Consider the following 15058-nt stretch of genomic DNA (forward strand, 5'->3'; position numbering starts at 1 on the left):
TCAGATTTGAGGATTAGGATTCAGAGATGGATACTTAGTAGGTTGGATGACAATTTTGGATGTGAAAAATCTTGACAGAAACAATGGGCTACAACAGGTTGAAATTTAATAGGAAGAAACATAAATTTATTCCTATGTTTAAAAATCAGCTACAGAGAGGATGAAGGAGATGTGGTTTGGGGGGGGGAGGGTATAAGCATGTGCTTTCACAAGCCCTCAGAGTAGGACCAGAAGACTGCAGGACAGTCTCTATGAATCCCTGGGGGGTTAAAGAGGGCCTTCATGGAATGTTTGAGTGTTCCTGTTCTACTGTGAGTCCTTAACTTCTCTTCTGTTTTGTTACTGGGCCCTAGTCTTCTGCATTTTCTGTAGAGCGAAATGAAGGATGTTGTGTATGTGAGAAACACTTTGTTCCTTTGAGACCTTCTATGGGATCTCGGGGGACCTGTGACTCACATCTGTGAAGACCTAGACAGAAGCTCAACTCTGGGCCCCAGCAATACGAGCAAAGAGAGGGAGTGACTCTTTGGGTAGTCCCTGAAATGGAACCTGGCTCAGGAGGACCAAAGATTTGGGGAGCCTGGGGCCACGGGGCACCCCTAGACCAGGGGTGGGGAACCGGCCTCCAGGCCCCATGCAGCCCTCTAGGTTCTCAAGTGCAGACCTTTGAATCCAAACTTCACAGAACAAAGGGAAAAACAATCTGCCTCCTCCAAGGCCCACACTCAGCCTCCAGGCCCAAGGTTCCCACCCCTGACCTTGATCTCCCTCTTGGAATCCCCAGCTTCCATTAAAGCACAATTTAGGTGTCACCTCCCACCTTCTGGGCCTCCTCTCAGTGTTTGGTGCTTTCTCCCTATTTAAATCACTTTATTTACTTTTCTCTGTACATTTAGCAACCTCACAATGGAACGGGAGCTGCTAAAATCTAGGCACTTTTATTCTTGTCTTTGTGCCCCCAGTGCCTTGTGCACAGTAGGTGTTTAATAAATGCTCATTGAACTTACTTGAATTTCACCTGTTACACATTTATGACACACCATCTCACGCATCATCGCATTCTCTCCTTATGGACTCTCTATTTTATTGCCCGAAGCAATTATTCTAGACCTTTTCTACGCTCCTTCAGCTCCCACCCACTCCTCCATTCCCTCAGGATTAATGCAGAGGATTTTAACTCTTACCTCACTGAGCTGTGAATGTTTGTCAAGGGGAAGGGGAACTTCTCCAGGCTAGTCATTTTTTAAACGCCTACTGTGTACCAGGTGCTGTGCTAAGGCCTCTGTGCTTCTCAGTCATCACCAGTTCTCTCCTTCACTCTTGTCTCAGACCAAACAATCAAATCAGAAGGCATTTATTAAGTGCCTACTCTATGCCAGGTACTGTGTTGGGTGCTGAAGTTACAGAGCTAAAAAGGAAAGTCCCTGCCCTCAAGAAGATTACGCTTCACTGGGCAGAAACAACGGGACACATGTAAGCAGGTATGTACAAGCAGATACAAAATAAAGATGAGGTCATTTTGATGGGGAGAGGTTTGAGCACTAGCAGGCTCCCGGGGGGGGGGGGGGGCCAGAGAAGGTCTGGTGAAGGTGGTGCTCGAGCTGATCTTTGGAGGCAGCTGGGGATCTGGACAGGTGAGAAGGAAGCACATTCCAGATATGGGGGACAATCAGGGCAAAGGCATGACAAGACGGCTATCAGGAACTTCTTTATGAGGACACTCCCTCTACCAATGCAGCCTGAAAGGGTCACAGCCAGCATGTGAGGAAGAGCAAGAAAGTCCCTTTGGTGAGATCGCAGAGTCTGTGAGAGCAGCAACGTGTAGAGCGTGTGTCAGGAAAGGAGGCTGGAGTCAGGCTAGGGAGGGCTTGAAATGCCAAAGACAGGAGTTTGTATTTATCCTAGAGACAACTAGAAGCTATAGGACCTTACAGAGAAGGGCAGGCACTGAGCCTTGGGAACACTGCTTTGGCAGTTGTATGGAGGATGAATTGGAGAGGGGAAGGGACTGGATGTAGGGAGACCAATTAGGAAAACATTGTAACAGTCCAAGTAAGAAGTGACACGTGCCTGGTAGGGGTGGGGGCCGGGGGGGCGATTGGAATGGATGAGAAAGGATGATGGGAGATCCTAAAGGTGGAATCAACACAACTGATTGGCTAAGAGAGCTGAGAAAGCACAAGAAAGTGAGGTTGCCCCCAAGGTTTCAAATCTAGGTTCCGGAAGAATGGCGGTGCCCTGGACAGACACGAGGAAGTGCGGGAGAGGTGTAGGCTTGGGGGGAGAGGAGAGTTTTCTTTTCTCTATGAAAGCCAAACTCTCCACCTATGCCCTGGATCCCATCTCCAGCCTTCATCCCATTTTCCGGTCTCTGCTGGCCTTCTTTCATTTCCTTCCCACAAACATGATCCAGTGACCCCGACCCACAAAGAGCCTCTCCTTGAACCTTTAATTCAACAAACATTCTATCAACGCCCACTCCATCCTTCGCCCCCTCCAACTACCAGCCATCTCTCTTGCTTTCCTTGTTCACTGATTCTGGTCCTCTTCGTCTTAGACTGCTCGAACACGCTGTCTCTCACTTACTTCCTCCATCTCCTCCCCACCCACTTTCTCCTTCATTCCTTGCCATTGAATCTCTGTCCCCACTGCCCTACTTGTAGTTCCCATTCTCCCTGATGGGGTTGACTACCCCCACCCTCCAGATACTCTTTCCTTCCTTGGCTTCAGGGGCCTCACCTTCTCCTGGCTCTCTTCCAATTCTGCCAACCATTGCTTGGGCCTCCCTTGTGGGCTTCTCATGCTCGTCCTAACATGAATGCTGAGTGTTCTCTGGTATAAAATAGTAGATAAGCATATTAGTGGTGGGGCCAAAGCCCCTTACTCCCTACCCCCTTTCTGCCTCTCTAGTCATCTGACACCTCCCTTGACATGCTCTGGGATCCAGCTCTTCTGGTCTACTTGGCATTCTTTACCTTTCATTGCCTTTGCACTGGCTGTCCCTCCTGCCGGGATGCCCTCCCTCCTTACCTCAGCTTCCTGGCTTCCTTCATGACTTAGTACAAATCTCACCTTTTGCAGGAGGCCTTTTCTGGTCTCTTCCTCCCCTTTCCTGGCCAGCAAGTGCCTTTTCTCTAAGGTTAACATCTATTTATATTTATATCCCTTGAAAGTTAATTTGCACGTTGTGTGCTCCTTGAGGGCAGGGACTGGTTTTTTGCCTTTCTTTGTATCCCCAAAGTTTAGCCCACTACCTGGAACACAGTTAACACTTAATAACTGCTTACTGACTGATTGACTGACTGACACATAGTAGCTGTATAATACTCTCAAGCTGCAGACAAGTTACTGGCCGGCATTGGTTTAAAGAGAATGTCCTAGGTTCCCCACAGCAATGCAATTATAGGTCCAGTTACTATCCATGCCTCGTAAAATTAGGTAGGAATTTAGCAGATAAGAGGGCTGGGCAGGAAGGGGGATTCTAAGCATGAGGAATAATGTGAATAAAGCTGGAGAGGCAGGAAAGCCTCTCCTGGGTTCATGAGTATTCCAATTGGACAGCCACTGAGAATGACACCTAAAAAGGAGAAGTATGAGATAAGTTGGAAAAACAGGGTGGAGTCAGATAGTGGCGGGCCTTGAATCCCTGGCTGACCTTTGCTCTTCAGACAGTGGGGAGCCAGTTAAAGGTTGGGGCAAAGAAGGGACCTATCGTTTACGCTTGGCCTCTTCTCTGTCTTGGTGATCTCATCTATGCCCATGGCTTCAGCTACCACCTTTATACAGATGATTCTCAAAACAATAAAGCTTAAGAACACCCTCAGCTGGGTTCTAGATTCATATCTCCTACCAAATGGATAGTCTCTTTTTTTTTCCAGTCCTCCTCCTCTTCCACTTCTCTGCCGACACCGTTTACCACTCTCTCCTGAAGTCTTTCTTTTCTCACAGCTCTCCAACCTGTCTAGCTGCTCCTCCATCTCCTCTGATGGTTCATCACCCAGATGTGCCCCTCAACACTGGTTGTCCCTGAAGACTGTTTTGGGCCCCTGTTCTCTCTGTATACGCTCTCTCTCAGTGAGCACATCAGCTTCCACGTAATAAGCATTTTTCTGCTGAGGACTCCTAGATCTATAGATTCAGTCCCAGACTCTCTCCTGAGCTTCAGGACCCAGCTTCCAACTGTCTATTGGACATTTCCAACTGTATTTCTTGGAGACTCAACATGTCCACCACAGAACCCCAACGCACTAATCTCCCAAACTTCTCCTTCTGTTAAAGGCATCTTATCCTCAGCTCTTCTCTCCCTCACCCCAGATAACTCTGCCCTTTCTACCTGCACAATATCTCTCCTACCTCCCTGCTCACCACTCATATAGCTGCCCTCCCTCTCAAACTACTTTGTGTTTATCTCCTTTATATTTTTTGTATGTACATTTGTCCTCGTTGCCTTCTCCATTAGAACGTAAACTCCTTGGAAGGAGGAATTGTTTTATGCGTTGTATTTAAAGTGTTAGACTGCTAGGTGGTGCAGTGGCAGAGTGCCCAGCCTGGAGTCAGGAAGACTATTCTGAACTAAGAGTCGACTCGGCAGGTAGAGGAAGAACGTGTGGACAGAGGCAACACAAAGTGACCCATAGGACCCTCAGGCATGGGTGACCATGGGTGGTGTCAGAGAGAGGACTCACACCCACATTGTCCTGGCTTTGAGGCCAGTGCACTACTGCCTCTCGTAAATATATGCACATATATGTGTGTGTGTGTACACATATATATCTACAGAGATTTTATATCTAAAACGTATGTACATTGGGGGCAGTTAGGTGGCGCAGTGGATAGAGCACCGGCCCTGAAGTCAGGAGGACCTGAGTTCAAATCCGACCTCAGAGCAAACGCTTGACACTTACTAGATGTGTGACCCTAGGCAAGTCACTTAACCCCAATTGCCTAACCAAAAAATAAATAAATAAAATGTAGGTACATTATACACATGTATATGTATATATGTATCCACATAGATTTTATATCCATATAAAATGTCCATACATTACCCACATACATAGGTTTTATGCTCCAACCACACTAAGGCTTTTGATTTACCCTATATACATATAATACATTATACATACATTATGATATATGTCTAGAACATCGTTATAAAGAATGTACAGTTTCTCCCTTAAAGTGCTACGTACACGGGAACTCGTATTTTCGTTCCTTGCCATCTTCAAGGTTGAGTATCTTACTTGTAAATGTGTTGGGGCTGCTGAGGCCTGGGCAGAAGGCGGCTCACTGGAAGCAACATGCAGCATTGCCCATATATGCACATAACACCACCAAGAGCAATGCCATAAGCTTTCCCTCTACCTGCTGATACTGGGACACAGCCATGTTTAGCTAATGATACGGTCTTGAGAGTCTCAGAGGATGAAGGAACTATGGACACACAATAAGTAAGTATATCCTTTGCCTAAGAAATCAAATGGCTTCAGCTCAGAAGACCTCAGAGAGGAATGGTATGATGCTCAAGAATTCCAGAAAAGTGATAAAGATGGGCTATGAAATCTTGATGTCCAAAATAAAATATAATGGACACATGGAGAGCTATCTTATACGAAGTACTCGTGGTACAGTGGAAACAGCATTGGCTGTGGGATTAATGGCCCTGGGTTTAAATCCTGCCTTTGAAACCACCTACATCATCTTGGGCAGGTAGCTTAATTTCCCTGGGCTTCAGTTTTCCCATCTGTAAAATGAGGGGGTTCAATAAGTGGTATCTAAGGTCTCTCTCATGTCTATTCTATGATCCTAAGATCTTCTACCTACCTGGACAATCTTCTAGTCCACAAAACAGCCACAGTCACCAGCATACATGGAGTTAAGACTCCTCGGTACCCAAGGAGAAAAGAGCATTGGAAAGTTGAGGAAGTGGGCTCCAAGAATGCCCATATCCACCAGCTGTGCCAGAATAGTTGGTGTTATTTTATATAAGGCCCATAAGGGTAGAATCTTAATCTAGATACAGATGGACAGGAAACTGCATGTTGGTATGCTCAGCAGGTTAAGTAAGGCTTCCCAAGCCTGAGAAAGACATTTACTCTGAATTAATGAAACTCTACCTGTGTATCAGACGTGACTGTTTTTCTTAAACTGGGGTAGAACATAACCCAGTGACCTGGGCCTCAGGAATTTGAAGCAAAGGTTGCTCACTTTACCCTGTCCCAAAATTTCTTAGTCCATCTTCAGCTCTCCAAAGCTCCAGGTAATTTGCATGGCCCTGAAGCTACCAGCCAGTGGCATGATGAGAACTTAAAGAAATTTGGTTCAACTTCCTGTTGGTAGGGGAGGGAGAATCTTATTACAAAAGAAGTGAAAATAGGCTGACTAGCCTAAGGCCTAGGACAGTCTCACAAAAGAGCACCACTAACACACCCTTCAAAGTAGAAGGCCCTTAAGATGCTGGGGAGAATGCTTTTGTAGAGAAGTGGCCAACATGGGTAGATGGAGACTCAAGCAGCTGCTGGATCTCATAGTAGAGGCTGATTAGGAGAGGTCCTCCAACTGGGCCAAGCTCTAGAAGCTTGAGTCATTCAGAGAACATCCTTCCATCATGAAAAGTTGTCCAGGAAGTGGCCCGCTTCATCCAATCTTGTGGGAATCGTTGGGTATATTCCCTTATATATGGGGAGAATATTCCTTTGTTATTTACTTTGCCATTCAATTGATTAAAAAGTTGCTTAGTGGTTAATGGTTCCTGATTCCCTGGTAGATAATAGACTGACTAGGTAGGAGCTTGAGTTATATTTGCATAACTGCGATTATTCCAAAAAGCCCACACCAAACCTTGGAAATGAAAGAACAAGTCTAAGACATTCAAGGGGATGCTTTGGTAGGATAAGCCAATCTCATTCAGTTGAACAAAACCATCCAAATGACAACAGAGATGAAAAAAAAAATTCTGACTAGGTTTTTATCCATTCTCAGCAGTCTCTCTTTCTCAGGCTGGTTATGATGTGGAAATTCCTTTCTAGGGAAGTCTGTTGTCTTTCATAAGGAAGAAGCTTGATGACTCAAAGGAATCAATTTAGTGTAACTGACATAAAACGAAATCAAAAAACGTTGCTGCATTAAGCTAAATAACACACATAACCACTCTGTAAATAGTCAAGGCTTTATAAATATTAGCTATTTTTGATATTTTGGTCCAGTGTGGTGCCCTCAAGAGCCTACAGATTCCAACAAGCAATGGTCAGTGGGAAATCTCTGATTTTGGCAGGCCAACTCAATGTATTCTAGGAAACTTTGTCTCTAAGGGCTACCTTCCCTGCTAAAACAGAGCCTGACGGAATTTACTGTTGTATTTACGGGTTGCCTTGTACATTCCAGGTGTTCAATAATGCGTATTTCTTTCAAATGGTAAAAACAGGAGCTATAACTCCCTTCTCTAAGTGCTGATGGCCTACAATATGGTTTCCCCCCCTGTTCGGAACACTAAAGATCTATAACAACATGTGATTCTAAAAAAAGACCTGAGAAGAACAGGATGAGAAATGATTGCAATAGAAAGCCAAAGAGCACCCACAAAACATGTCTACAGGGCCATATATTGCATATGGACATATACATATACACACATATTTAAGTGGGTCTCTATTCTCTTGGGAATTTGCACTGCACTGGCTCTGGAATTGGAGGATCTGAATTCCAATCCTACCTCTGATGCTTATTTCCTGTGTGACCTCAGACAAGTCATTTCACTCCCCTGGGACTTAGTTTCTTAATCTGCAAAAGATGGCCTCTGAGGACCCTTCCCCTTCTAGACATAGAATCCTAGGATCCTGGTAGCTAGGGCATTCTTGACTCCTTAAGTAGAAGTCAGGAGATCTGAAGTCTAATTATAACCGTAAAGTTTAGAGTCTGAATCAACCAGCCCCCAAAACACTAATATTATGAGGCTATTTATTGTGTGGTCTCAGGTAAGCCCTTCAACCTATTTGTGTTTCAGGGGTATATGGGTGTTCAGGCAGGACTAGTACTTCTGGTGAGAGGGCTTGCCAAACCCTTTTCAGGGCTACTCATCCACCTTTGGCGTTGACCTTTACCCAGTTTTACCTTTACCTGTGGCTCCAAGAAGCTTTAGCATGAGCAGTGGCCACACCCTGGTAAAGCAGTCTTGGCTGATGCACTAAACCAGGTTGGGGGTAACTGAGGGGCCTCAAACCCATCAGTGAGTTAAGGGGATGTTTACCTCAAACATATGAAGGCTTTCCCCTCAGGAATGGGCGGATAAGAACAATTTGTTCCAACGGCCATGAAGGTGACTGAAGCAGGCCCTATCAAGAGCTCAGAGCTATGCCAAGGTCATCCACTGCATCCTGGGCAATTGCCAGTCATCCTGACTTCTGTCTTGTCACTTAACTTTGATGACTCTGGAAGAGACAGTGGTACAATTCTGCCTCACAAATCCAATTCGCCGAAGTCAAGACATCACCCGTGATGTCACTGGTCCTCTTTGGAAACGAAGGATGAACAACAATTTGTGTTTCGGCTTCTCGTACAAAATGAGGACGGTCTGTCCCTTCTACCCCACAGAGCTATGGAGAGAGCCTATGAGAAGAGAAATGGAAGCTCCTTAAGCAATCTCTAAGACTGGCACTCACAGGCTAGCGCATGTGCGTGCACGTGTGCGCGCGCGCACACACACACACACACACACAAGAAATTGAGGGCTTTATTGGAATGGTAACTATGATGATGATAAGGAAGCACTTACATGTTAATCTAAGGGCCAGGAAGTATGACCTGGCTTATAGCTGAGTTGGAGCCCGCCCCCTCGTCCTGACAGGGTAAGGATGTGAAGTACAGGTTAGAAGGGAGGCTCTTGTCAATATTGCCAATTCTGTGTAAAGCACCAGGATAGTGAGAAAGGTAGCCCTAGCTCCCTGAAACCCAGGCCAAACCACTTTATCTTTGGTTGATCTGAGGTTAACTTGACTGCTTTTTCACATGGAAGTGAAGGCCTCCGGATTACTTGGTGGTGCCTCAGTAAACAAGTTTCATATTTCTGGCAGGAGTAGGCAGCAGATGTTGTCCATCTCTGGGGGATCATCTGAATTTGTGTGCAAAAAGGAACATCCTAATGGATCTCCCAGAACAAGCTACAGAAAAACAGGGGGGAGACAGTGTGGTGCAGTGGAGAGAACATGAGAGCTGGGGTCAGAGGACCTCGGTAGTGAGCTCTGTTACTTGCTCTGTCGGTGGGAGCTTTAGCAAAGGATTCACCCCATGTGCCTCCATTTTCTTCTCTGTAAAAGGAGGGGCTTGGTCTAGGTGACCTTTCTTTGGTCCCTCCTGGTTCTAAGTCTATGTTCTTATGCCCTGATCATCAGAAATAAAACAGACCAGGCTGGCGAAGCATCGAGAGTCAGGGTGGTGGCGGTGGTGGCTTGCTGCTCTACCAGACAATCGTCTCCATACTGTATCTTCCTGGGTTTTCAGAATGGAGATTTATTAAGGCTAAAAATATCTTTTCTTAAGACCTAGGGGGCAGTAGCTACTCCGAAAGATGGTGATATGGAGATAAACACATGGCCTGCATGGCTGCACCAGTACTATCCTTCAGTCAGGAGACTAGGGGCTAGTTTTCTCTAGCCACAGGTAGGAAATCACAAATAAGAACTTTTGTGCAATGTTGGGAAAAGCTCACCCATCTGGTGGCCCCTAGATGGACGGCTAACGGGATGGCCAGAATGAACTGGAGCTAAAAGTTGCTATTGTATATTCTGGTTAACTTCATTCCCATGCAAGAGGCTGTTTTGATGCAAATCATCCCTTGCAGGGATTGCTGATCCTGGAGACAAGTGGGGGGCCAGCAGCCATCTGCAAGTCACTGAAGTCTACCTGTGGTGGAATGGCCCCACCAGGCAGCATGATTGGGTCCAATGGGGACTTTCTTTCTTTTTGAAATTTTTTTTTAAGGCAATTGGGGTTAAATGACTTGCCCAGGGTCACACAGATGGTAAGTATCAAGTGCTCTGTCTGAGGCTGAATCTGAACTCAGGTCTTCCTGACTTCAGGGCTGGTGCTCTATCCACTGTACCACCTAGCTGCCCCCAATGGGGACTTTCTTGATCTGTATCATTTTAGACTCGGAATTGGAGGGAGCCAAAGCCTGACAGCACGAATCTGAAGTTCAGCAGGCAAGACACTGCTTTGGATTGAGAGTTCTATTCTTCCCCCAAATCACTTTGGGGCCATTACCTCATTCTTTTTCTTTTCTTTTTTGCTTTTTGGTGAGGCAATCAGGGTTAAGTGACTTGCCCAGGGTCACACAGCTAGTGTCAAGTATCTGAGGCCACATTTGAACTCAGGTCCTCCTGAAATCAAGGACAGAGCTCTATCCACTGCTCCATCTAGCTGCCCCATAGCACTTTGGTGCAGACCTTTCTGTGGATGGGGAAACTGAAATGCAGACTGATAGAAAGTGACCCAGCCAAGGGTACTGTTAGTCATGTTAACTTGGTGGGGCCAGGTCACAGATAGAAAAGAGGCGAAAGAGTTTCGACCTTGAAAATTAGCACTCAGATATAACTTTTGCATTGGACACCGCACAACCATGTCTGTGTAGTTTGGTCTGATTTAAAATATAAAGTCCTCGAAGGAAAAGGAGGTTCCACAGAATGGTAGAACAAATGATGGACTTAGAGATGGTGGCCCTGGGTCCAAATCCTCATTCAACCACTTAAATGCTGGGTGACTTTGGGCAATTACTTAATTTCTCTGTGCCTTTGTTGCCCTCTCTGTACAATGAAGGCATTGGGTTAGATGACATCTGAATATCTGATCCTCTATCTTTTTGGCTCAGACTTGGGATTACATGGGTGTGACGAGTTGCTGTGGGGAAACTCTCCCCTCCCAATGCAGATCTGTATTCTCTTTGCAGCTTACGGTCTTAGTCACCTGGGATCCAAAGAGGCTAAGTGGTCTGTGGCCACACTGCTACCATGTATTAGAGACAAGACTTGAATCCAGGCCTTCCCTATTGGAGCTTAATCTCTATCTATAAGGTTAGACTGATCACTTCCATTTTTTTTTATAAGTCCATTTAGCACCTAAGAAAGTACTATGAGATTCAGACTGCTTAATGACTATTATTTTCATTCATTCATTCATTTTTTTTTCAACTTGGCCTTTGTATTGTAGGAGGCTTTGTAGACATCTTACTGTCAACTGCCAAAAATAATGGGTCAGATGCCATTAATGTGGGTGCAGGTCCCAGCAATGTCGTTCAAAGAAGGATAAAGAGCAGCTCAGTTGGACAGAACTCTTGAGTTCAGGAATGTGTTAAGTGTGGTGTCATGATCAGTGCCCCTGGAAAATACTGTTTGTTAGTTAAACCCCATAAAACACCATCACCTGAGTGAGCTCAACGGAGGCCGATTTAGCTTTTTATTCCTGACATGACACTCCAAAGGCCAGATGCTTGAATCTAAACCTTTCCTATCCAGAAAGCCACCTTATTCTGCTCAACAAAAGACTAACCTGAACTCTCCGTATCTCCATCTGGTCACTCCAAAAGTCTTTTTGAAGTTTGTGTCTCCAGGCAAAAACTGTGAGATCTAAAAGGAAAAAAAATGAACAAATTTTTTTTTTTACCTGTAATGAAATGAAACACTAGATGTTTCACACTGGAGATTCTGTGATTTGGGGTGTTCTGTGACTTGCCTGATTTTGAAGTTGGAATCACCACCAGAGGTAGGTCTCATTTCCACATAAATACATTTGGACAAGGCCTTTTTTTCCTCTCTCTCCAGATTACAATTTGTGTAAACGGAAGTTAATTATTACAGCTATAAAATTGGACTCTGCATTGCCAACTCCTCTGATGTAACGTGATTTCACAATGAAGAGAACAAGCTTTGGGATGAAAGATGATTATTCCCAGTGTTAGAACCAAGAGGGACCCCCCCCAGATCACCATTTTACAGCTGAAGAAACAGAGGCCCTGAGAGGGGAAATTATGTGCCAACCACATGAGGCATTTCTCATTAAATGTAGCAGTCTCTCCTATGTCTTTTATGACTGAATCATAGATTATAAAATGCAAGGCAAAAGACGTGTGAAAAATTATTTTAATTTTAAAACTAAGAAATTTTAAGGTACATTTTTGAAATCACAGAACTTGTGTGCATTTTAAAGATTTCATGAAATATTAGAACCATCACGACCAACACTAAAATAATTAGTACTTTTTCTTAGCTAAGCACTTGTCCTTTTCTGTCCTAATTTTGCTGAGACCACTTACGAACTGCAATTCTTTTCAAGTTTAGGAATAGCACAAGACGATTTGTCTAAGGCAACAGACACCCACAGCAAGAGAGAGAAAAAGAGTGTTATACCTCATCCTTGGTCTCCAGGAAGGAGAAAAAGGTTTTGAGTTTTGTTTTTTTAAAAATGTTAAGCAGGAAATCTCAATTTCTCTTTTTAGTGTGCTATATTGCTTGCCAGATTTTAGAAACCACAAGGTAAATTAACATCTGAAAGCTATACTCATCTATTAATAAAACTGTTTTTAAATATCAGAGAGGATCTCTGAATGAAATTTGGATTTTTTTTAACCTTAAATCAAGATAGGAGAATGCAGATCTAGGAAAAAGTTGGTGGCTTTGAGCTCACTGGGGTAGATGGAGTCACAGTATTTGAGATGCTTTTTAATAAAGCATGTGGCTCCAGTTTTAATAAAGAACCACAAAAGTCAAACTGATTGACAGTCCGGACAGAGGACAGAGGACAAAGCACATGTTATGGGAAGCTAGGGTATTGAAGGAATAAGCTTGGAGTTTCTTGAGTTAGGTCAAAGCTGTTTTACTAACTTGTTGAAATATCAAATTCCACCCCCTTTCCTCACTTTTTTTTCCTTCTCAAACAGTAGCAACCAGACATGACATCATTATCAGTTGAACATTCCTCATTTATAGGCAGCTTCAGGGCAAAGTGTATTAAGTGGGGGGAATATATTAATCTTAATTATTTTGGGGAGTCAAGAATATAGAGTTGTCATTATAATAAGAGACACTACTCTTCCCTTCAAGACAGATTTCAGACAGGATAGATTTCAGATATACCTACTAATTAGTTATTAGTGGAAAAGTAAAGAAAGTGCCATCAATTTCCTGACCTCTTCATGTATGCTGATCCAGTATAGAAGTGTATCACTGTTTAAATCACATATTTGATGAATTCACAGGACTCTGATGAGCACTGGACCTAGAATCAGAGGGAGCTGAGTTCAAATGTATGCTCAGACACTCACTAGCTATGTGACCCTGGGTAAGTCATTTAACCTCTCTGTGCCTGAATTTCCTCATTTGTAAAATTGGGATAATAATAGCACCTATCTCCGGAGCAAGGATGTTGTGAAGATAAAATGAGACATTTGTCAAGCACTTTGCTGACCTTAAAGCGCTCTATTATTCCTTAATTCCAACACATATTAGACAAAATGGGGAGGACTGATCCTCCTCCTAAATGGATGGGTCTTTGAAATAAATCATTTGTTTTTGTTGTAGTGGAACTTGACCTGAAAATGTCCTATGTATTACAAACATCAAGTAAACCTGATTTGAAACGACTTCAGAAGAACCCAGGAAAAGTACAGCAAGCCTACTTACTAAGTATGTAGGACTGACAAGTGGATTTTTCATCTTGGGCACTTCGTGTGGAAAAAGGCCAGATTGCTGAGCTGAGCAGGGCAGAGCAGAATCTCTTTCCTCAAGTCCAGGTAGGTAATCGTAAGTGAGGTAACAGGCTTTGGAAGTTAGGGAAAGGGAGGCATGCAGAAGGGAGTCCCAGGGCTTTCCCAAAGCACAAGGTCGAACTCCAGGAATTCTTGTGTCTCAGGTATGAGTCAAAGGAATGAACAGCAGCAGTATCATAACCCCAAACTCTAAATCAGCTTCTCTTTCTCCATCAGTGGACGGGGAATGTGAGGTAATACTCGTTCAGGGGAAATGACTGATTCATGTGTCATCTTGGTGTGGGGACGGCAGCTTTTCACATGGTAGTTTTTAAAAAATTATTTACACAACGTCCCCAAACCCTGGCTTTTGAGCAGACTTTTGGTTCCCCTCTGTTAATTTCAAAACGACCGGCCGGTAAACAGAAACTTGTTGCTTTCTGACCTGGGAGCAACTCTAACTTAATCCTGAAAGAACTCATAAAAGGGAATTACAGTACTGACATCACATTTGCTTTTATAATCACATGTTATGTAATAAATACGGGATTATTTTAATTGACACTATAGGACCGAGCACAGTCCTCTTATTTAACCCTAATTTTTTTTTAAAGGGTGAGAAACCAAACCCACAGAGATTGACCAAGGGGACTCTTTATTCCCCCTCCCCACCCTCCAGCCCCCCCCCGCCCCGCTGACTAGCCCCCCCCCCCCGTACCCCAGGTTGGACACCTCCCCCGCCCCGGACCCCTCGGCCTCCCGGAGTGAGACTTTCAGGGAAAGTTGGTGAGGGTTTGCCCGCCGGCCCGCTGCCCGCCCCCTGCTCTAGTGGGGAGGGTCCCACGCCCCCGGGGTGCGGGGCCGGGGCGCGGCACGTGCCCCGAGGGCGGAAGGAGCCCGGGGACCCCCGGCAGCCCGCGGGCTCCAGGAACGCCGGCGTTTTAAAAACAACTGGCGGTGAGGCCTGCTGCCCTCGCCTCTCCACCGGCCCCGCGCCCAGGGTCCCTGGGCGGCCAGGCCAGGCGGGCGACCGCAGAGCGGACAGGCAGCCCCCCGGCCGCGGCGGCGGCTCGTGGAATCTGCCGCTCCGGACGCGAGCTAGCTGCAGGGCCAGGCGTGTGGAAAGTGCTGTTGGCGGACGGCGCCGAGCCCCGGGCCGAGCGATCGACGGCGGAGAGAGCCATAGTGCTGACGTTGGAGGCCCAGCCCTGTGAGGTTGCGCCGGGTAAGTGGCGCTCGGCCGGGGAGGGCCCGCCGAGAGGGCGGGGGAAGGGGAGGAGCGGGCCCGGGGGCGGGGCCTCCGGCCCGGCCCGGCCCGCTGATTGC

At 45.5% G+C, this 15058-nt stretch overlaps 1 long non-coding RNA gene across 2 annotated transcripts; it reads right to left on the reverse strand.

Moving 5' to 3' along the window:
• Window positions 1-2133: 2133 nt before the first annotated feature.
• On the reverse strand, window positions 2134-14390 carry LOC110192246 (uncharacterized). Of its 2 annotated transcripts, XR_013486820.1 has the most exons (5): window positions 13668-14390; window positions 13175-13263; window positions 11539-11615; window positions 8246-8604; window positions 2134-6671 (listed from the first exon to the last, which is right to left on the reverse strand). It is a non-coding gene; the product is annotated as an uncharacterized LOC110192246 (long non-coding RNA). The 2 variants fall into 2 exon arrangements; XR_002320116.2 differs by lacking the exon at window positions 2134-6671 and having other exon boundaries at window positions 7151-8604.
• Window positions 14391-15058: the final 668 nt, after the last annotated feature.

This window comes from Phascolarctos cinereus, unplaced genomic scaffold, assembly GCF_003287225.1.
Source record: "Phascolarctos cinereus isolate Bilbo 61053 unplaced genomic scaffold, phaCin_HiC Scaffold_5;HRSCAF=322, whole genome shotgun sequence".
Taxonomy (NCBI): domain Eukaryota; kingdom Metazoa; phylum Chordata; class Mammalia; order Diprotodontia; family Phascolarctidae; genus Phascolarctos; species Phascolarctos cinereus.